Source organism: Drosophila ficusphila, unplaced genomic scaffold (assembly GCF_018152265.1).
Source record: "Drosophila ficusphila isolate 14025-0441.05 unplaced genomic scaffold, ASM1815226v1 contig_414, whole genome shotgun sequence".
In the NCBI taxonomy this organism is placed as follows: domain Eukaryota; kingdom Metazoa; phylum Arthropoda; class Insecta; order Diptera; family Drosophilidae; genus Drosophila; species Drosophila ficusphila.
This window is the reverse complement of record NW_025064328.1, coordinates 5,025,200-5,049,312: the sequence shown is the minus strand read 5'-3', so window position 1 is coordinate 5,049,312 and position 24,113 is coordinate 5,025,200. Positions and strand designations below refer to the sequence as shown.

The window sequence follows — 24,113 nt, the reverse complement described above, 5'->3', positions numbered from 1 at the left end:
CAGCCGCAGTTGTGTGGGCAGCGTTCTCAGTTCTCAGTTCTCGGCTTTCCGGACCCTCAGGGCTTGTTTTTCGAGGTTTGGAGGGTTTCGAGGCTTGCCTGCGATGGCCGTGCAAAGTTTCATTTTCTAAAAACCCATCGCCCCCACACACATACACACACTTACACAGACACACACACATACAAAGGCTGCGCCAAAAATGCTGCAACAAAATCTGGCATTTTCCCGGTTTGCTCTTGTTTCCTTTCGGGCGAAAGAAATTTAATTTCCATATGTTTTGTGTGCTGTGGCAGCTGCTGCAGGTTTCTGCTGATGTGCAAGTTTTTAAAGTAACCCAATCGCCCCGAAACTGCCATCCATCGTTATCCCTTTTCGCCTCGTGGTGTTTGCCATTTTTGCTGACTCTCCTCGTTGTCCGCTGATTTGTTTATATTTGCTTTGCATCTTGGCCAAGCTGAAAAGAGAGTGTGTCAAGTTCCGAGCTTGTCTGTTAACCCATTTGAGATGTCCTGCCACCTCCGCCTCCGCCTCCACCACCTCCTTCTCCTCCTTCTTTCAATTTACAACAGGAACTGCAGGACTTTGCTTTCTCCGTTGTTTGTGTGTCAAAAAGATTAAGTATACGTCAAGTGGTACGCGGCATTGGCTTTTCCAATTAGCTAGCTGCCTGAAAATCCAGCAGAATTAGCCAGAAGAAGTTGCGTGTGGCCCAGCTACACTTCATTTAATTTGGCAGCTTAAAAGTTTTCACTCAGCTGCCACCTTCAGCTAATTGAGTGCTCCAACTTGAAGCCAAGTGAATCGAATCAATTAGTCGGATTTAAGGAGGGCTTTAGACGCCAAAATTTATGGTCTTCGGGAAAAGCGAAGATAGAGCAATAGGTTTTGCCAAGTCTGATCTGTGAATTATGTCCCTATGATATCTCCGCTTCAACAGCAGTCAATGTGGTTGGAATTTTTGCATAATTCAAGTGGAGCCTCGATTGACTTGACCTGTCAATCAGGCCCTATATTGTCTGGTGTATATAGTAGCTTTAGGCCAGAGGCACAGGCACAGGCACAGTAACACAGGCAACTGCAACTCGACACTCCGGCACTTTGGCACTGCGGCACTCACAGTTCGACAGATGGATTTTTGTTGGCTGTCAGTTTGACAGGACATTTCATCATCGGGACGAAGTGGGTCCATCGGGTCCAAAGAGACTGACAATGAGTGCGTCGTCCATCCAGTTGTTGGCCCGGTGTAGGTAGTAGTGCACTTTATGCAAATGCGACTATTAATGTGCTCGACCCCTGACCCGAAAGTTACCCCACCCCCTCCCCCGTTCCACGAAACCCCCTGGTAACCCCTTTGGGTTTGAGTGTGTTTGCATATCTGGCGCGCAATTAGCTTAATTTGTGCCCCTGCTCGACGGCTGCTCCAGCTCCCAAATGCTCCCAGTTCCCGATCAAAGTTAATCCTTTTCAATATTACCGAAATGGGGGAAAAAGTGGGGAGAAACCGGGAGCAACACAATGATTTTTAGTCGCGCCTATCTGCATGTATAATATTATAAAATTTTCATATTTATTTAGATGCATTTGAATATTTTGCGCATATATATTTTCCCCCTTTTTTATTTTTTTCTTTATACTTTGTCCAGCTGCTGGGGCCGAGAATCTAATGGGTATTTTACATAGCAACCGTTTTGGCGCTTTAATGCAGGCTTTTAGTTTGAATTGGAATTGCCCTGGGATGCCTGATTAGCATCGTTTTAATGTTTAATTAAAGCTCTCGTGGCTACTGCCATAATTTGCCACTTTTCCTCCATTCTTTTGGCCCATTCAAAATCATTTGAATACGGACTTTTTGGCCCACTCCGCTGCCTTTGCTGCTGCTGCTGCTGCTGCTGCATTATGGATTGTTTATGGCGAACGCAGAAAATTTGTAAATAATTTATTTGTGTCCATCGCTAATTGCTGCCAACTTCTTGTTACTGGCCAATGGTTACGGCTCGCAGCTATTTTTGGCAGCAAACAGTGGAATTTCTGGTTTAATTACAAGCCAATTCTCCGGCGCTCGTCGACGGCGCTGCGAATTTTATGCGAATTTATTTAGCCGGGATAAAAATATTTGTAAAACAAACTGCGACGGCCATAAAATAAACACTCACGCAAAAAAGAATGTGGGAAAAACATGCAGCCAACAAACACACTATCCTGCGCTGCTTATTGAAGGCTCGAAGGATCGCAGGGATTGGGGGGCTAGGACCAAAAACCCACACAAAAGCCATCTAAAACCGGAACTCAATTTAGCGACAAAATGCCTAAAATGCAGTTTGAAACTTTTTGGAGGGAGTGCGGAGTGCAACGTAAAATCCCACACATTTTTAAAACAGTGGCCATTGACAAGAATGGCTGAAAAATTAACAAATTAAATTTTGAAATTTTTTCACCTAACAAAATAATTTGAGTATAAAGTAAAGTACAATTAGCAAAAGTTAGTTGTACAGAACATTCTGCTGAAACATTCTAGTTTTAGCTCAAAGCTTAAATTAATTGTTTTGTTAAAAAAGTAAACACCAATTAAAATAATTATCTTTATTATAACCCCTAATTATGGAACGAAATAGCTTTCGATTGGCAATCAAAACAATTGCACTTGTAATAAAGGTTAACACCTTAGAAACTTAAATGTTTTGGCCAAGTTATTGATAAATATTGTGTTACTGGGCGGCCTTCATCAGCTGTTCATTTTATCCACTTACCTCCGTATCAGATATTCGGCTGCATATTTTTGGCCGTATCGAAAATTTTGCCAATTTTGCATATGAAAATTGTACGCGGTTAATAGGCGACATGTGTGCAGAATGTCCTCGAGAGGCGCGGGAATCCCCACACATGCAAATCTGGACATTTACATACACATATATATTCATGCCAATAACTATTTCGAGGTGTGTGTGTTGCGGTTCGTGGGTGTGCGTTTGAGGCCGGCACAAAATTTAATAATAATTCTGCAGTTGGGAAATTGTTTGATAATTTAATTGCTGTCGGCCGATAGTTGAATGGCATTAAACCAAAAAGGGCGAAATTAAAGCGGCTAGCGGACAATGCAAATTGGCCAAGGACCCTTGGCCTAATCAGGCGTCAGCTTGAGAATCCGTCTAATTAGATATTTGCCTGCCACAATGCCTTGTGGAAGAGGCAAGTGCACTCAGAGTCGTCCTGAAGCTGAAGATGTGCTAATAATCATTTTAATGAAACGATGCAGATGCCGGGCATAAAAATCCAGCTGGCATAATGATGAGAAAAGTGGCCAACGGGCGGATGTCTACGGGACTTCGGGCCGTAAAGAAGAAGAAGAAGAAAAAGGCGAGCGAGCCAGCGAGCGAGCGAGCGAGTGGAGTTTACGGTCAGTTGGGGATTGCCCCAACGGCTGCAGAAGAAGGAAAGGCTCCAAGCTGCTTAAGCGCTAAACAAGATGAATCTAATAACGAGCGGGGACTGCGTCGCATCCTTTTTGCCTCGTTCTGGGCGCCGCTTCCCTATTTCGCTGCCAATGTCCGTCAGCTGGCTACCCGGACTTGACCTGCCCCAAAACCGAGTCGCCCGCCGCACTCTTAAGTCCTGCGCTCTTTCTCTTCTCTTCTCCCTTCTCTTCTTTCTTCGCGCGGAGTGCTCTCAGTTCCACCCTCTGCGGCGATGATTGCCGAGCGGATGCACTGCAAAATGCCGGCTAAATTCGAGGCTTCCGTGTGTTTCACCCCCCTCCCCTCATAACTCTCTCCTCTTCCCTTCTTTTTTCTCTGCTCCTGCCAAGTTTTGTATTGTAATCTATACCCGAGCGGCTTATAGCGGGCATAACTTCGGTTAAGGGGCAGCTCCGCCTGGCTTGTAAGCCACATTTTTGCGTACGCTTCCTTTGTTTCGTCTACTGATCTCTGGTTGAAGTAATAAGGGAAATTAGGAGCCGCTAATGGAAGTATTATTCTATGCATACTGGGTATATTTTAACAAGTTTTTAGCTAACCGTCACAAGCTACTAGTGGAGAGATTACTAAAGTCCTCACTAAAGTCTTGCCCATCCACTTCACTTGGTTTTCAGAATAAAATTGTACGACAAATTTGAATAGCATACAAATTAATACTTCTTACAAGGAGCCATTTATCTGCGTATCTATTTACTTTTTTAACAGTTAGTATTTTTAGTATTAGTGTTTTTAATTATGTATGTCTTTGCCTACCCATAAAAATCATTCCCCATCCACCAACACATTTCTGTTTTTAATAATAATACGCATCCTTACACCTTTTTTAATTAAAAACTTGCATTCGATATGCATAAATACTTGACCAATAAATTGTTGTACATAGTAATGATTTTTATTTTGTAAGGTATGATTGGGACTGCCGATTTTCGGCTAGCGAGTATTACCCTAAAAACAGCCACTAAAAATCCGAACAAAAAAAAAATATAAAAACTTCGCTGGCGCCGTTGGCATTCGGTTCCCATCGACTTTTGTTCGGGTCGTTGGCGTTTCGGCTCGGTTCGTTTTGGGTTCGGGGAATCCCTTTTCTGCGAAACGAAGCGTTTTGAAGTCGAGACAGACAGTCGACGTCGCAGCCTCTGCCGCTGCCTCCGCCAACTGCGCTGCCGCCGACTTGTTGCGACGCCAGACGTCAAGTGCGCATCTAACGGCATCGCAGCCCGCGACAGAGAAGGAGAGAGAGGGAAAGAGCGAGCGAGCGAGAGAGAGAACGAGAGGCTGGCGCCTCGTGCAAAAGTTTACTATGCCAATGCACTCGTTGTCTGGTCCCCCGCCCCCTTCGAGTCCGCACGCCCCTCTCTCCAACGCTGCAACGTTGCAGCGCAGTAACGCGACGACAGAACAGCGAACCTCTCTGTCGCACCGCTGCCGCTGCGGAACTGCAGAGAGCTCACGGCAGTTCTCGTTGGGCCAGTCCCCAAAAAGTTGGCATTCAGTCGCCACGCAACGACCGCCAGTCGAGGTTGTCCGGCTCCAGAGCAGCAGAAGAATCCCCAAAGAACCCAAAGAGAACTCTGAAAAGAACCCCCCAAAGAACCCTTTTCCCAGCCAAGTTCTAGACCTTTGGGCCAGCCAAAAAGTGCAGCGACAGTCGAGCCGAGAGCCTCAAGCGATACAGTCGCAAGTGCTCTGTAACCAAAAAAAAAAAAAAAAAAAAATAAATGATTATCCAAACTCTATCAAAAAAGAACCCCAAGTGATCCAGCTAGCCAGGAATTTGAAACCGTCAAGTACACTTGCTGTGTCTCTGTGTGTTTTTACTCTTGTACTGGCCAAGTTCTGATACGCTTTTAAGGCATTCGTGTGTAATTTAACTCCGTCTCGGGCATAATCAATTCGCCGTAATCCATTTGCATTTAATACGTCGCGCCAACTTCCAAAAAAAAATATGAAAAAAAAAAACACGAAAACAACTTCAATGGGAAGCCAGAAAACAAATATGACAGGTGCTGGTGTGAGCCGGAAAATTACAGGTGAGTGCGCAGTCATTAGGGGACATTTATTATAATCAAGTGACAAGTGGAAAAGGGTTGGGTTTGTGGTATTACAAGGGAAAGAACAAAATGAATATCAAGTATCCGCAGAGTGTACCAAAATTAGAAGTAACACCAAGGCATTTGGTATCAAAGGAAGATAAAGATATTTCTTAGAAACAGGATTCTTATGTTGTATTTTCGTACATTCCTTAAATTCGTTGAAACTGTGTTCAAGATCAGAGGAATGAAAAAGACGCCAAGATATCCAAAGAAAAGAGTGCTTAAAAAGAAATTCCGGGAGAGCTATAAACGTGGCCAATCCCCCGCTGTAATCCTTCCATTTGGCAGCTTCCATTTCTTTGCGTACTTTCTCAATGCAATAAACGAGTCATCAATCTAACCGAACCGATTCATCAGCACATTTGCTACGCTTTTCCCGAAGCAACCAGCCAGCCAACCGCTTTCCATTCCCGTTGGCCATGCAAATTCCTGCGCCAAAATGGGTTGCTTGTTGGTCAATAACACTGCCAATCACTTTCTGCCTAATCATGCGTCTCAGCCGCTCTTCTGCCCTTTTCTGTTTTGGGCCTTGTTTACGGCTCACGATAAATGATGTTAAATAGTCCGTGGCCGGAATGAATTTGCAGTTTGTGCGCGGCTGTCGCAAAAACTAATTTCGCATCGATTCCGCTTTTCACGTGAGCGGTTATCTTATCGCCGGAACTCGGCGTTCTTCCTATCAGCTGTTTGGAAGTGACAATTTCATTTGGCGGGCATCCCCTGCCAGAGTGATAAGCAAATTAGCTCTAATTGAGCTAAGCTGGCCGAAAAGCTCTGGAGCAGATAACATGGGATTGGGGGCGTTAACTTTGGACTTCTAAAGGCTTTAGCCGCTCCAGCCTCGGGCGGTTCTCACATTTGTTATGGCCAAAAAGCTGCGAGACGGCCACGAAAAAATCATAATAAAGAAAAGTGGCCGCAAAGAGTTCTTAAAGAAAGCCAGTGGACGCGAGGGGGGACAGGTGGAACTAGCCCAAAAGAAAAGAATTTCTACTTATAACGAGTTTTTATTACAAACGCGCGAAAGCGGCGAGGCAGCCGAAAATGTATTAAAAAAAAAAAGACAAAAATGGCCAAATAGGAAGAAAAAAAAAAAAAAAAAGTAGCAGAAAAGGTAGTAAAAATGGGCAAAGCGAGCGAGGCTAACTGAATTCCTTCTGGGTGGCTAAAAGGGGGGTGGGCGGTGGAAGAGTTGCACATAAAAAGTAACAGCATTTTTGCCTACACTTAAGAAAATATACCTTTTAATGTTATTTGATTTTTAGGGAATAGTGGTTTAAAAATTGAGTATTTAAAGTTAAAATTTTATAATTTATTTAATTTTTGATAAAGATGAAATGAGAATAATAAGAAAAGGTTGCCTTAAAAATTATGTGTACAAACTTAAAAATGTAACGATATATTTAAATTCAGAGCCAAACAAATGCAAGTAAGATATATTTTAAGAAAGAATTTATTGTAGGCCCTATTGTCATTTTTTAAGTGTAGACGCTGACAGAGAGGGCGCTAAAGGTTGGCTAGGAAGAGAGAGCGGGCGAAAGAGAGGGGGGCGGGCAGACAGATGAAGACCAAGACTGCGAAAGCATGAAGCAACATTATTCAAAAGAAAGCCAAGTTAAGGCATGCACACAGACACACACTAGCTCACAAAATAAAGAGACAGATACATGGCAGCATAATGCAGCAGCGAGAGACTGTGGGAGAGAGGAGGAGGAGGGAGTTGGGTGGCAGATCGGCCAGGCATTAAACATCATTCAGTTGCAGCGCCGCTGACTGCGCCGTCGACGTCGGCAGCGACGCCGGCAACAATCACATGCCGACATTCTTTCATTCGTACAACGACCTCGACTTTGATTTGCAGTTTTGGCCAACAAAAAGAGAGCCGCTTCGGGCCAACAAAGAGAAAGAGAGCCGCAACGGCCTCTAGACGACCTACACGCCTGAGCAATGGCCGCCAAAAGAGAGTGCGAGAAAGAACGGGAGCTTCGTGTTCGTTCGGCGCTCTTCGGCTCTCCGAGCAATCGGCCATAGCTTTTTAGGTACTGTTAACGGACTTTCGGAGCCGAGGCAACCACCTTATACTTATTCTACCATGGCCATAGCTTTGCTCGCTCGCTGGCTGTGAAACTCCATTCATTCGTGCTGCGCGTCTCGTCTGTGCCGGGTGCTTTCCGGCTCTCTCCTGCCTCCCTCTCTCGCCCCAGCCGCCCACCGTCCCCCCCCCCACACGCTCACAACTAAACGCCAAGGCAGTGCAAATGTTAAACAAAGACAAAGACAGTTACACACAGACACACAGTGCTCCGGCGAAATAAGTGCAAAAAATCACACAAAATATTCCAAAAACCGAATAAAACACAAAACACAAAACAAAAGTGAACAATCAGCCAAAAAACTCTAAAGCCCCAGCCAATGCGTCATTCCCGGCAACAAGAGCTATCGCCGCAGACACACGAGTACTCGCACTCAGATATTCGCACTCGCACAGTTGCAATTACAAAGTGCGAACGACAGGCCCAGACATCTACACCCATACAGCCAGACAAAAGCAATATAGAACCGAGATTTGCTCAAGAGATCGGAACTAAAGCGCCTGAAAAGTCAGCAGGGCAGTGCGGTTCTTGAAACAAGTTTATGGAATTAGGAATTACTTCACAAGAAAGTACATAAAACCCGGCTGTTAGTTGAGTAGTTCCTTTACCATCAAAGATAGTTAGTTCCTAAACAGAGTTTGAAACTGTTGGCAGAGTACCTGAATGTTTTACGACCTGGTCTTATACGTTTGATGGTATCTCAACAAGTTCCACAGTTTGAATAACTTTAAATCGTTTTGTCTTAGGTTCTTTCTAGCTTTGAATGTTGCCTAAGTAGTTAAGTAAAGTTTTTAAAAAGTGCATACATGACATAATAATAATGATTTAGTTAGATTGTGAACTTCCTTAGATGCTAAACAATTGTTCAGTTTTTATAACTCAGGTAAAATGATAAGAAATTTAAATTTTTTAACTAAATAGACACAATAAAGCCTTGAGCTTCTGCAATTAGTATGGGACTTTCGCGCAGTGTAGATTGTCAGACAGAAGGCAGACTGAAGATGCAGTGGGAGGGGCTTTGAACGGTTATCAGCCAGCGTCTCAAACCCAAACTCGAACCCAAACCGAAACCGGGGCCCAGGCTCAAACTGAAACTCAGAAACAGACTCAAAATCAGACAGCGGCTGAAACTGAGACGCCGCTGCCGGCGTTGTCTGGAATTCGTATTGCCCATATGCGAGCGCACACGCCCATTTGCACACATGGCCAACCGGATGTTGCAGCCATCTTTGTCATCTTTTTCAATCTCAGCCTTGGCTAAGGTCGCTCCTGCCAAACCGATGTCCCCCCATCAGCGCGAAAGAGACGGCAACGGAGAGAGCCGAGTGGTTGCCGTGAAGTCGTGAATTTATAACAAAACGCTAGACTCGGCGACTCTGCTGACTCTGACCGACTGGTTTGGCGTGTTGGCCCGGCTAAAATGGATTTTTTATGGCTACGACAAGCAAACAGAAACAGCAACAACTGAATCAAAAGCATAAAAATGCCGCAGCCCCAAAAGCCCGCAAACCCGCAACACAAATTCTGAATGGGCACCATCTGAATTTTCGAAAATTGAACAAGCGTGATGAAGAGAGAGGGAGAAGGAGTGTGTGAGAGAAAGAGAGAGGGAGAGGGGGGAGATAGCCGACGATAAGGAAGAGCGGGTAAGCCAATACAAATAGATATATAAACATAACCAATTGGATCCGATTGGGTTTCTGCAAATAAAAATCCGAAATTCGAGAGCCCAGCGGCACCAAATTAATATTGAATAACGACCCTAATTGTAACTAATTTTGAGCCTTGTTTTGCATATAATGCGATTACCATAAATCCGTTTAGAAAATACGAAAATCTATATTGTTGTTCTTTTAATGGTTATGCTTTGTTATTTACTATGAATTCCCTTAATTAATATGGCTAAACCACTGTGAATAATCAGGTATTTTGTTTTTGAATTTATCGTTGCCTATTTTGTACTTGTTTGTAAAAGTGATTATAACAAGTGTGGCTCCATCAAAATCCCTTCAATTTCTGAGTAAAACTGACAATTTAAGCTTTAATGGAAATGGTAATAAAGCTTTGCCCAGCACGTAGAATGCTTTTCTATTGAGTAATGTAATTGTTTGAGAACGCAAAACCAAAAGACATTTCAATCCAATAAAATCACACCATTAACACAATTAAAGATGTGAAGATTAAAACGAGGACTTGCCAGCCAATTTACCATAAGCCTAAGTTATTATTATTCTTGCCACCTATTTTCGATTGCATGTTTAAGTCAGCGCTTGTGGGCGTACATTTGCCACGCCCCTGCGTCGAGCGTGCTAATGAAACATTTAATTAAGGCATTAAACATCAGAAGCGTCAACAGGGGAGCAAAATGAAACCGTATGGCATTACTGTTTGGGGAGCATAACCGTGTATCAGTGTGTGTGGGTGTGCGTGTGTGGGTATGTGTGAGCACCTCAACGGTAAAGTTAAGCTAAGCCCGAGCGATCGGCGAAATAACGAGGAGCTGGAGAAAAGACCTGCCTCATTCCTCATTCCACCCTCGCTAATGCCGTCGACAATTGCCGTAAAAGTTTATCGCCCGCATTAAAAAACCATGGATTAAAATTCTACTTCAAATAAAAGTCGAGCATACGAGAACCAAGTAGAAAAAAAAAAAAAAAACAAAAATTCCCATCTCCATTTCACCGTTTTTTTGTTTTTTGTATTTTTTTTTGCCGCTGCCTCCACTTATTTTTCTCGTTCTTTCTTATTCGAATTCTTCTCTTATATATTTTTTTTTGTGCCCACATTTTCCTTCTTTTTGGCAGTTTTTCGTTTTTTGCAATAAAGATAAGAGCTCTAGTTTTGCTACCTGCATTGCCTATTGCCCGTTTTCCAAATGCCTCGCCTCGCCATGCCTCCTCGTCTCGCCAGTCTTTTTGGGCGAAAAGTGTTTGGCTAACAAATGTTGTCCACTAATTGCAGGCGAAAAACATTTTCTCGGCTAACGAATTAAGCGATGTAAATTTTTGCGCTTCCCCGAAAATGGTGCAAATGCCACGGGCCCGGTTTAGATTACAAGTTGGGTGGCGTGGGCGTGACACGATGGGCAAAAAGTCAGACAGACATGCAGACAATTTCATATAAAATGCATGAGCATGAAACCAATTCAATAGCCAAAAAATACTAACACATATACAGCCTGAGAGGAGGAAAATGTTTTGGGTGGTTGGGGGAGGGAAAATGGGGGAGGGCGGTGGTGCTTCATGTTAACTGCCTGTCGAGCAAACTGCCATCGCACTGAACTCATAGTTGTCCTAGTTGTAGTAGTTGTACTTTGCCCAAAAAGTAAAAGACGAACGGGAAAATAGGGTGGAAGGGGGTGGGAGTGGTGTGCTCGAAAGGAGTTGGAGAAAGCAGAGAAAGGGGACTGAGAGAGCAAATTACACGGAGCCACCGAACGAACGGAACAGAAAGCGATGCTAACTTATAGATACAAGATACCGACGATGAAACGAATTTGAAACAGACGAAAATTTGCACAAAAAAAATTAAAAGAAAAATGCCAGAGTGGGGAGTGCGGAGTGAGGGGGAAAATGTTGGGTGGTCCACCCACAGAATCAAATGGAAGCGACAAAGTTTTCAAATTAATTTATTGATACTGCGATAAAGGAGGCACAGGGGCAGCCAGCCAGAGATAGGGAGTGAAAGAGCAAAGTGTGGGAGATAAACGTTTTATGGCCTGGCCATCAGCAATGATGATGAGCAGGATGGGGAAAAGGGAAAGGCCGAGGGGGAGGGGGAGGGGGAGGGTCAGCAGCCGGACCCGGTTTAATCAAATGTATTGAAAATGTTTCGATTCGGGCAAACTTTTTAGAGTCGCCTGAAAGGGCCAAAGAACATCAAATGATTTTTGATCGCTGAAAGGGAAGATGACAAACAAGAAAAAGGAAAGGACGATGGTAGAATAGGGTGTTAGGAAAATTAAGTTGGGGGAGGACATTGCTCATCTACAGTGTTGACAATTGGGTTTAAAGGTAGATTAAATGCCTTTAAGGAGTAGAAAAATATATATCATATAGGATAGGTAAATAATTGCAATCATATATTTTCTAGATTTTTACCTTTGTAACATAATATAAACGCTTTAAGATGAAAATAAAGGCTTAGTAACTCAAGTTGATTGCCGAATAAAATTCAGCTTAGTCATTTATCAAAAAAAGTACGTTTTCGGCATCCTTAAGATCACATTACGCATACGCCGCATTGTCGCTTGCGCAAAAAGGAAATGTTCTCCCCATTAAATACAGAGTATGGAACACCTTAGCGAACCAAAAAAGCGTGAAATAAGAGCACAGTAGAGAAGTGGAGAAGAAATCAGCATACGACGCACCTTCAGTCGAAATCAGAGGACAGAAATATGTACATAAAGATGAGCCGCACACGGTTATTTATAAGGCCTAACAACAGCGAACGGCGGAATATGCACATATAAAGCATCTTCAACGACAGTCCCCTCTCGCTATATAGATCCCCCCGCCCCCTCCCCGTCTGAACGATACTTGTTCAATAACCGATAACATTTCGCTTCTGCTGACTTTGACTTTGTACATCTCATCTCGTCTCGCTGAGTTTTTGTTGGTACTGTGCTTTATATTCGGTTCGTAGTTTTGCTGATACCGAAGCTTTAAACGCAAAAAATGCAAATTTTATTTCGCTATTTTACCCCGCATTTCCCTTCAGCTCCCCTCCCCCCTCTCCTCTTTCCCTTTCAACGCCTATCTCATCCCGGCTTTAGTTGTGCATTTGGAATTGTTTTGTTTTTCATTCAGGGCTGTGTGTATTTTTCTTTCTATTTGTTTTAAAACGCCGCTTACCCGATTTATTTATTGTGCCATTCATGTTTCTATATCTTTATGTGTGTTTGTGTCGCCCCTTTGTCTCTCTCCAGCTCCTCCTGCAGTTTTGTGTTTTGTGTAATGGCTGCGATATTTATGGCCAGCAAGTCCTTCCTCTTTCCTCCTTCGTCCTTCGTCCTTCCAATCCCGACACTCACTGCCGGAGCAACTGCTGCAATTTATGGCCATGGCGAGGAATCGGCATCGGCATCGCCATCGCCATCGGAATCCGATTCGCATTTGGATTCCGTATTTCCCTGGGCTAATAAAATATTGAAATATATAACAATTTGCATGATTTTCGGTTCAAGTTCGGGGAGAGTTGAACAAATATCCAATTCCACTCCGATCTTGGGCAATTGTTTTCGTACTGCACTCTATATATATTGCCACAGCCATCGGAGTGCAATTTGTGTCGGGAGACTTTGATTGCAGTTTGTAGCCCAAAAAGCCCTAATTGACATCGGAGGTCGGGGATTTGGCAGAGAGGTCCTGAGTGGGGAATTACGAATCCATTGCCAGTCCGGGCACAACTCTAGTTCTTGTCAAGTTTATGGCTTTGTCGGCCAGCCGGCATCTCAATTGGCCAAAAGAGAACTACTTCTCCCCTAACTGGTATTCCCAGAGTCCCAAAACCGAAAATGAGCATTTGCCAAGCCAAAGATGATGCCCGGCCCATAAACAAAGAGTTTGAAATGTTTAGCCCGAATAATCGGCGGCTATTTCCATTCGAATTACGTCAACATACGCAGATGTTCCGTTTTTAGCGGCCGGCACATACCAGCCATATGTATGTTAGTAGAGATAGACCCACATGTTTGCCGTTTCGCAAAGCGGCCAATACATAAAACTTGCCATAAACAAACAAAGATTTTGCAACCAGCAATGCAGAGAGCGATTTGCAAGAGAATCTAGCCGAATTGTAAACAGAGATCGCGGCGGAACTGCAAATAACTACGAGAGATAAAATCACCGCGTCGACATTTTGGTAGAACCAGTAGCCGCCGGCAATATTAGCTTTAAAATCAATAAAATATTGTAGTGGGCAGTAGTGTGTCATAAGCAATAAAATAGCTTTAAATTAACAATGAATCAGAAGTCACAGTTGTTAGAAAATAACTTATAGCCATAAGCTTTTAGTGATTTCCACCTGCAACATAAAATCATTAAAGGCAACACAGCAAATACATTTAAACTTAACAGAGTTATAGCAACATTTAATAGTACAGTATCACCATTATGTTTATAGAGAGTAATTTAGAGTTAAACTTCCAATAATTTGCAATATAAAATTATGGTTCTTAATCAACATTATTCACACTCTGCAGCATCAACAATCTATAAACAACATTTGCAATAAGCCAGCATCAATCTAAAGCCAGCAGCATCACCATCAAAAATAGAAGCAACAACCTGCAATATCAGCATGAAATCAACAGTCTACAAATGCTAAGAGCAACCAGCAACAACCAGCAGCAGTGGCAACATCAAATCAGCAGAAGCAACAACCAGCAGGAGCAACAACCATCAGGCAATCACCAATCAACTCTGTCATAGGGGGCGTTGCTTTAATATGCAGCGGGTTGTCAAAAAGATTATGGCACATAACGACAACACCTGTCGCTACCAATGTTGTTGTTGCTGTTTTTTGTTGTTGTTGGTGTTGCTGGTGTTGCTTGTAGCGATAACACACGGAGATAATGACGCTCGGCAATCTGTTGCTCGACTGATGTTGCTGCCACTGCTGCTGCTGCTGCTGCTGCTTGTTCTTTCAACTGTCTCGCATTTAATGTGCTCACATAAATTTTGGGGCAAATCAAAAACGCGTTTTATGGCTTGCCATCGTCAATGTTGCCGCTGGTGTTGCTGCCGCTGCTACTGCTGCTGTGTCCTGACTTTGTCCGAGAGCTAACAAAATTTATTGCATTTTACAAGCATATTACAAACGCTCAGGCCGCACGTAGCAGAGCTTTTCCCCACAGAACCCCCCTTCCCTGTTCCGGGCTCTTCAATTCCCAGCAGCCACATAAAAGCGCGTCATGTCCGTTGGTTGTCCGTGGCTTGTCCGTCCGTCCGCTTGTCCGTATTGTCCGTCCGTATTGTCCGTTTCACGGCTCCTCGACTCCGCAGCTCCTCGATTCCTCGTGGCTGCCAAATTGATGTAGACTCTGCGGCGCCAGGAGCGGCGGCATCAGGAGCACCAGCTTTTGGCCATGGTTTCGCAGATGGAGATGGCGATGGAGATGGGCGAGCAGTCAAGATTGATGGCCCGTTGAATTGCTCGCTCTGCGGCTATTCCCTCGACTTCCACGGCGCTCCTTCCACGAGCTTCTGTCTCACCATATGAATTACTCATTGCTCATTTTTGCTGCAATTTATTGTCATTGTTGGTGGTGGTGCAAAAAGAAGTGGTGGTGGTGCTGCTGCTGCCGTTGCACTTCTGATGCCGCTATCGCAATTGCAATTTTTCTTTCGCATTCTTTATGGCAAGATGTTTTTCTCGCTAGATTTTTCATGTCGTCGCGGGTCTCTTTTTCCCCATTGCGAAGTGAGCGAGCGTGGCCGGGCATATTTCGTCGATATTTACTTAAAAGCTCACCGAGGAGCTCACAGGGCGGTGAGTTATGGCTGCAGGTCCTTGAAGGCTGGATAAGGATTCAAGGCGATCATTGGTGAACATGGCGCGGCAATTACAACTAATGCGGCAACTGCGTGTTTCTGCTGCCGCTGACATCATTAGGCTCATGCACACACATACTTTCGCTGAGAAAATGTACACATTGGGAAAAAGTTGGTTAATTAAAAATATGCTGAGAAAATTATTGGTTAGTCTAGGATGAACTATTTTGTTGTGTTATTATTGTAGAACAGTTTTTTGTGGAAGAAATAACTTTATTGAGCTCCTAAAATTTTTTGAAATATTTTCTTTTATTTTTATTTTATTAGTTTTATTTTCTCTGTGCAGCAACACATACTTGCAGACTGGCACATCGTTTGACTTTGGCCACTTCCGCCTAGTCCACAGGCTTAATTTCCTGCTCTCGCCTCTCGCACAACATGGCGTATGTGTAATCAAGTGAATGGTGCCACATGCCACACACACACACACACACACGCACCACTACAAGTGGACTCACTTCCTTTTCCCTACTTTCAGGCTTTGCTTAATCACTGAAACTGCCATTTTTCATCAAAGTAATTACGAGACTTCGCTTTATTTTATTTTCCTTTTTCCATTTTTTTTTCACTCCCTCTTTCCACCGAACACACACGCATGCCACGCCCACCGCCCTAACAGGCTGTTTAAACACTTTGTGTTTGTGTCCATTTTTATGTGGCGTCAAATTAAATCATTTGATATGCATTAAAATTTTATGCGCCATTTTATTTTGTTAGGCTAGCCGTTGTATCCTTTTTTCAAGCCCACACTCGTCGTTTATTTTCTGGTTTTCTGCATCCCTTTGTGTGTGTTTTGAGTATCCATTACCATTACTCGACACTTTTGTGCCGTGGAAAAAAATATATATTCGCCTGGCCGTTGCCTACTTTCGAGCGTTGGCAAATGAATTTTTTATATGCCACACATTTTGTTAACTGACAAAAGGCCAAGTCACTATTGGGCTGCATGGAAAATTAATATTGCAAATACCTTTCAAAAGGATTGGAACGAAACGGCAACCTGCTGATGCAGATTTACAACAACACACAAATTTTGTTGCCATCGTTTGTTCCGAACTTTTTTGATTTCGTTTGTTTTTGCTGGCCAAGTGGAATCCTTTTTACGCCCGCTGTGCACAACAACAAAAAAAAAGCAACAAAACGAAAAATATTAACGAGCCAAAGTTCCGTTTGGCAAACATGAAAGGCGAAAGCAAGAACAAGAAGTTCTCCACCTTTCCTACCAATCCCCCTCCTCTCTTAAAAAACTAGAAGATGAAGCTGATTGCCAAAAGGGTGGGGGGAATGGGGGGTGTTGGTTTTTCAGGCCAAAAGGGGCCAAGTCCTTGGCAAAATTTGGGCCACACCCAGGCCCAAACAAGGTAAGGAAGGAATTTTTGGCAATGAGTGCTGGGCCCCCTGCCTTCTGGCCATGTTTTTGTTTTCTGCCAATTGGCGTAGGTTGCTGCTGCTGCTGCCACTGCTATTGCCTTAGCCTCAGCTTCTGCTGATGTTTTTCCACCTCTGGTTTTTCCGGGCCAACTGCCAAGAGCCCATGAATTTCCCAGCAAACAAGAGCCCATTCCCCACATGTCCTGCCATTCCTTTTGGGCCTCGTTGTGTGCTTTCTTGGCCAGGTTGTCATAATTTCCAAGTGACCCACACTGCATGTGGTCATGTTTGTTATCGCACACCCTCCCACACACACAAAAACACACACTCACTTACACACACATAACCCCTTCTTATATATGATTTATGAAAAGTGCAGTGAAATTTGTTTTGCTTTGGAAAAGCAACTCAAATCCTTTCAGCGAGCTAAAGAAAAGGTTTTCTTGGAAGTCGCCGCCGCAGGTGACACCCATTCAGCCGGAGTTCAAAGTTCAAAGGCCAAACTGTATTAGCAACAAACCACTGAAGGGTAATTATTAAAAATACTCCACAACACTTCGCCCTCGGCTGACTTAAAAGAAACCGGCTGTATTGGCCAGCTGTTTAAACATAAATGGGCAAATATTTTCAAGTTGATTTCGAGTCAATAAAGTGTAAATAAAACTTGCAGTCCAAAAGCGCTGCCAACAGCTGTCATTCGCCGGGAGCAGAGCACCACCCATTTTTTGAGTGGTGCAGCGGTGCAAAAGGCGCAACAATGGCCACACACACATACACACACACCAACACACAATTGTATGTTTGTTCGCTTGTCTTGTCTGTTGCTGTTGCAATCCTTTTTTGAAGCGAAGTTTTTTCGAAGGAGCGGAAAGGGAATTCGGTGGAGGGGAGGGAAAGGGGGGGGGGGTGAGGTAGGTTTGGAAGGACTAGACAATGAGATGTGGTTCCTGTAGTTGCAGTTCTTGGTTTATTCTTTCTATTCCATGTCGAGCATGCGGTTTTTCCAGCAACGCTCCGTTGTGCATTTTGCAAGTTTTTAGTTTTTGTCTGCTCGTTTTTATAGACTCCTGCACTTGTCGCAGCCCATTGTCTTGGACACACAGACTCCTCAGCTCAGACTCCTGCCTGAAACTCCTGGCTAAAACTCCTGGGCTAAAACTCCTGGCTAAAACTCCACTGGCAGGATCTGCAGGACTCGCCGGGCGGTCGCTGTCAGGTGCCGCCTGCCAGGTGCTTTTCGGGTTTTAGTTTCTAACAATACGCAAAAGGAAAATATGGCTGGGAAGGGAAAAGTAGGTGGAGGACTTGGGTAACTTTTTGTGCGTTTTCATTTTAAGCATATTATGAAACTTAAATGCGATGTAATTTGTTCTTTGGTTGTCTTGGTTATGGCTTAGCCCGCTTTAAGGATATGACAGTTTGCAGTTCGCTCCTGAGTGCGGTTGACAGGTGTCTCTGTGGGTGGTAGTATGCAGTATGTAGTGTGTGTTTTAGCCTGTTTTTTTTTTGGTTTTTGGCTATGGCAGGATATGGCGGAAAAGCAGGAAAGCGTTTTCCCGTGGCCATGTCATTGTACCGTTTTTAGCGCTGTCACATTTTGTCACCTTTGTGTGGCTCCTGTCTCCCTCTTCCCTCTTCCCCCGTCTATCTGTCTCCTTCTATCTTCTCTTGTCGCTTTTTGTTAGCACTGATTATATCGCCATTATTAGAGGCTAAAACCCCTTGAAGCATTCCCCCTCCCCCTCCCCCTTCACCCTCCTCATCTCCTCATTCGCACTCGCATTCCGTTGACGTATATGACGTTGTATGCCAGCTGACAGCTCGCCTGCGGCTGAATTTGCTTCCTTTCCCCCAACTTTCCGCAACTTGCCACCAGTCTATCTCTGTCTGAGGTGTTAGACACACTGCGGGAAAGCCTGCGTACTTAAATTAGCCACGCTTTCTAAATTTACGTACGATAAAAAGAGCTTAAATTAGGCTTTAACTACTACTTTTTTGGAGAAACTTAAGTGCGAAAGGTGATTGCTTGAGAGGAAATAGTAATAAACTTTCGGATCTTTTGGTATTTATGTTGAACCTCTTAAACTCATTTTATTTATTTTTTAAGTAGACTGCAAGCTATGTTAATAATGTTTGCATAAGTTTCTCCAAGTGTTTCCCTTATATAACTTGTAGTTTGGATAATTGTTTCTTTTCAAAAGTTTGTTTCGGAATTTGTTTTCTGTGTAAATGCCTTACTCCCCTCTGTTCCCAAAAGTCGCCACTCCTCATCTCGCCATAATTGTTTGCGGTTGGCAGTTATTAATGCGGGGCGTGAGTCGAGGAGCCGTGGATTCGAGGATGGCGGAGCTGGTGGCCAGGATGAACATCGACTTCCTGCCTCCGCTGGCCACGCCTCCTTAATGAGGTCATTGCTTGACAATCGCATTTGCCATGCAACATTTGCTGCTGCACTGCCACTGCTGCTGTTTCTGTTGCTGTTGCTGCTGCGTTTCTACTGCGGCTGCTGTTGCTGTTGCATCTGTGATTTGTTGCATTCCCACTGCAGCAGCAGCAGCAGCAGCAGTCGCATCGCATTGCATTTCGCATCTTTGGCGTTGTCCTTCGGCATCGCTGCTTTCATTTCCGCTTCCTATTCGCCGCTTGCTTTCTTTCCTTCTCCCCTTCTCCTTTCTCCCCCTCTTCCCCCCCTCCTTTTAGCATCCCCACCACGCCCCCATTGTGGCTGTCATTAGGCCCGCCCCCTTTCGCCGCCCCTGGTGGCCACATTTCATTTGATTTTAGTTCATTTTAACTGTCTTTTGTCTCGTGTTTTACGCTGCTTCGGCATCTTTTCGCCAGCGCTGCGTTGCTTTCATTAATTTCACCCAGACGCGGGGAAATTGCTGACGGGGGAGAGGGGGAAAAGGGTGGGAAAGGCGGGGAGGGAAAGCGCTCGGAAAACCCTCTTCTTCGACATAATTTATGCGACAAGGCGTGCAGGAGATAAATTTCTGTCGTTTGCCATTTTTCGCTTGCGTTGTATTTGGTCTAAATAAATTAAAGCATCCTCCGCTGGGCGGCAAAAGGGAGGAGGAGGCAACAAAATGCGGCCAAAACTGTAATAGTTCTCAGTACATTCGAAGGGGTAAGACGCAACTCGAGCCTGTTGATTAATGCCAGCTCTTAATTGCAACGAGGGGAAGACACAACAATGCACTCACCGCAAATAAGTCGGAGATTGCAATCCACGCGACGAATACTTAAAGCCAGGATAATCTGGATTTTATGAAGAATATAAAGAATAAATATATATCTTACCTAGAAGAGTTCAATATAAGTATGCGATAAATACAAAATATATAACCCTTTCCAAGAATTTTTATTATTTTTGCATGTTAAAATATAATCTCGATTTATTAATGAAATTGTTGTCATAAAATTGTTATATATTTTGTTTTACTTTTCCTTCACGTTTCTTTATTATTGCACTTGACATTTATGAAGTGTTTATTCTAAATATATTAGCAATCAATTAAATTTTATTACAGAAGTCATTTCCACTTTTATTTATATTTGTTTTCCTTTCTTTTCTACCATTTCCTCGTGTGCACACATTAATGCTCGCACATGCAATATCTGTTTGACTTCTACCCTAAAAACAAGCCATTTCCCCACCCTTTCTTCTCGTTTCCTGTCTCATGTAAAATAGCATTTTCGTGCGTTTGTTAATTAAAAGTGTACATTTGGGGAAGTGGGCTTCGCCAGGGGGTTGCCAGTTGCAAGTTGCAGGTGCCATGTTGCAGGTTTGCCGGTTACCGGTTACAACTGATGCGTTTTTGAGGTAAACCATAAATAATGAATGAAATTAACAGGCAGCAACGAGGGGAGGGAGGGAAAAAGGGCTGGGGAAATTCCCCATTTCCCCGGCGTCTGTCACATGTTAATGTCGTGTGTAACTGCCGCTTTTCCAGCTACTCAGCCATTGCAATGCCATTCTTGTTTTTTTTTTTTTTTTTGGCTAGGGCCACAGATTCGGAGCCAGATGGAAGATGGAAATTTTGTGATTTATTGCCGTCGAGTTGCAGGAATTATGGTTGCAGTTGGAAGACATTTTTAACCATTCGCCGTCGCAGCTTTGAGTTATGGCCGGCATAATTTATGCGCAGCAGCGTCTACCCAGAATAGTGATAAAAACCAGGCTTTCCGAAGAGTTGGCCAATATTGGCCATAATCGATTCGTTGCCACCTTTTTCCTTTTTTTTCCGCCGAGTGCGTTCATTAAATTTTATGCCGGCGCTTAGCTTTTTTATGCGGCCATTAAAATGCTTTGTACTTTAGTTACTCTCGCCAGTGGCTAAGCTCGCACTTCCATTTCCATTTCCGTTTCCGGTCATAAAACTTCATTGGGTTATCAAAAGCGGGGTGGATGGTGGCTTATTTATGCTCGGCCAATTACTCAGCCGGCCAGCACATGATTCGCCAACCAAAAGATACAAGTTGCAGATATACACAAGTGCAGCAGCGTAATTCAGCTGGCAGCAAAAGATGCCAAACAATTTATTCTGCACTCATGTCTAAGCTGGCGCAAAAATATTCATTTATTTTTGTTGGCAAGCAGTCGGAAACCGCAGCAATTAACAAGGATAAGGGTGGCAAAAGGAAAAGTTGGTTGGAATGGCAAGAGATGGCTAGCTGGGTAGCTGGTTAGCTTGGTAGCTTGGTAGTTGGGTAGTTGGCTAGCTGGCCAGTCAAGTGGCCAACTTTGTTGTGGTTCGCAACTGGCACTTGCTTATCTCGCATCGCTGCATTTTCATAATAAACAAATTTTATTTTATAAATGCTCTCCGGCCCGGGGAAAAATGAAGTCATGTGGTCCGAGACCCTAAGCCCCCCCTTAAATTTCAAGTGGTTTGTACATATATAAAGCTGTATATATATATATATATATATGGTAAGACTGAGACGAGAACTAATGTGCGTTGCACTGGAAGACAATGCCAGCATCCTCAGGCATCCTCCATCCACCATCCTATCCATATCCTGGCCAACTTCCCTCACAGTTGAGCAAGCAAAGCAATTATTTATATTTTTGGCTGAGCATTTCTCTCCTGCGGTTTTCGGGGCTTTTCCAAGGAGGAGGGGGTAGGGGAATGGGAAAATCTTGTACGCCAGCTCGAAATTAAAGTCACACATCGCAAGGAGCAGCACAATAAAAATGTGCAGGGCACGCAAAACGTGCCGGGACATTCAAGTGGCCAGGACATCCATGCAGTTTATGGCCAAAAACGATGGCCCCGCTCTGACTTTGGCCTGAAAGTAGTTTTCATTGTTTTCCCTGCCTTCGGTTTTATGTGCCACACTCTCTCTCCCTCTCTCTCTTTCTTAGTTCGGTTTGTAGTGAGTGTCCTGTGTAGTCCTGCAGTCCTGTAGTGGTGTCGTTCTGTAGACTGTGCACGACGTCTGTTTTGTTGTGGCCACAAGCAACAAGGACTTCTAATTAGCACACTGTCAGCGGTGGTCAAAAAGAGGGGCTTCCACAGGGGGGTTTCCCAGCGAGGGGGAGGGAGGGGGAAAAGCGTTGTTGGTTGGCAGGACAATGAGACGACAAATGTGCTTAAATGGCCGAGTTGTGGACGCCACTAAAAACTCAACTAAAACTGAAATTGCACGACGAAAAGGACGCGAAACGGAAACCGCAAACTGGCAAATGGCTGCCACTGCTGAAGGACATTACCAGGATCCTCTAGCTTTCTCTCTCGCTCTTCCCCGCTCTCTCCATCGCTCTCTTTCGCACACATGCTACTACCTTTTTGTATGCATAGAAAGCGGTAGCGGCTTTGAGCCAAAAGAAGAAAAGCGGTGGGCCGCTAAGCGCCTGATGTCCTGGCCAGTGTCCTGCACTCCTTCGGCACGACCATTATTATGGGAATTTTCATTCTGCTCTGCGCGTTTATTTCCATTTTGATTGCAGTCCCCCCCGTTTTTTTTTCGTGTGTATTTCGGTTGGTTTTTGTCCTCTTTTTTTTTTTTTTTTTTTGTTGAGCTGCTGCCACTGCCCGCAAATGTATGCAACACATTTCGTATGCAATGGCCGCGGCAGCAAATCCGCAGGATCTGCGAAGGGAAAAGGGCTGGGGGGAGGGGGAGGGGGGGTCCCACTTCCGTGCTGGTTTGGCGGAAATGGAGGCGTCAGGTCGCCAGAAACGACACCCAGGGCCAAAAGTGAAATCCGAAGCGCCGCTGGAAAACACATGCAGTCAGTCGGCCAGGACTCGATTGCTCGACTGCTCGACTGTTGGATTGCAGGATTGCAGGATTGTTGGATTGAAACCAGGCCAGGAAAACCGGCGGGGCGGGGGCAAAAGGGTTTCCCAGAGACCAGAGGAGCGACCAGAGACGGCCAATTGAATGAATGTGTGTGTGGCTCTGGTTTCAAGTGCCGCCACTCAACTAGCACTTATTGCATGCGACAAACGACAGCAGCAGGCACAGGACACACAGGACACGAATGCGAATGATGACGGGATGGGTTCGCTGTTGGCCGTCGGCCGTTAGCTGTTGGCCATCGAATGGAAGGCAGGAAGGCAGGAAGCAGGCGGACAGGCGGGAAAGGACTCTGCTCCGGATGCGGCCGCAAACTTTTGTCGTTTTTTCAATTTCAATTTTTCACTGAAGTGCTCGTCCTTTCTACCTCCTTTCCCTCTCTCTTCCCTCTCTTTCCCCCTCGGCTCGGCTTATCCTCGCCTTCTCTGTCTGCACTTAAAGCAGTTAGCACGATGACCATCATTGGCATATATCCATGTATGAATTCGAGCCCATTCTCCGCCTTTGGGGCCATTTGCTGCATATGGCGCTCGTTGCATGGGGCAAGGCGTCATGTAATTGTTGAAGGAGCAACATAGAGAGAGAGAGAGAGAGACGAGAGCGGGATAAAGGATCCGCAGGAGCACACACACATACAGATTACGTTTACGCAGCGTTGCGATGAGGATTTTCTGGTGCCTAAGCGGCCGTGAAGCCAGAAAACAAACAGAAATACAGAGAATGGCTGGCCCGACTGAGATTTAATAAAGTAAATCGAGTTTTTGGGTACTCTAGCCACATCAAGTTCTGCTTGAGGCACTTCTACTTGCGGATAATAATCACTAGTGTTGGATGGAAAAATATTATAGAACTCAAGGGTTTGCAGAAAGGTAAAAAGTCATTAAAGGGAGGTAAACCTAAGGCAAATAAAGAAGTATTTTTATTATGCTTATTTCTATTTTCTTTCTCATTTTCTTTCTTTATTTATTTATTTAGTGCAGAATCTGTACAGCAAATTAAAGTACTTAACAACACAGGTGTCACCAATGAGAAAAGTAAACCAAACCTCAGCATTAAGAAGAGGATTATATATAGTATTTTCTTATTGATTCCTTATCGTCTTGGCAAAGCCTTGCCTTTTGAGACGCCTCAAAGGTCTCGCTGGGAGTAGATTCCTAGCCAGTAAGCTGCGGTGTCTTTCTAATCTATCTCGGTATCGGCTTGTGTGTCTCCCAATCTGTTCTT

General features: G+C 44.3%; 1 long non-coding RNA gene across 2 annotated transcripts in view; it reads left to right on the top strand.

Annotated features, from left to right (window-relative positions):
* Window positions 1–4,966: 4,966 nt before the first annotated feature.
* LOC108087646 overlaps window positions 4,967–24,113 on the top strand; it is a 47,531-nt gene continuing 28,384 nt past the window's right edge. Inside the window, exon 1 of one of the 2 annotated variants that reach the window (XR_006245464.1) lies at window positions 4,967–5,503. This is a non-coding gene — a long non-coding RNA (uncharacterized LOC108087646). Of the gene's footprint in view, window positions 9,306–24,113 lie in introns of both variants that reach the window. The other variant, XR_006245465.1, reaches the window with a different exon arrangement.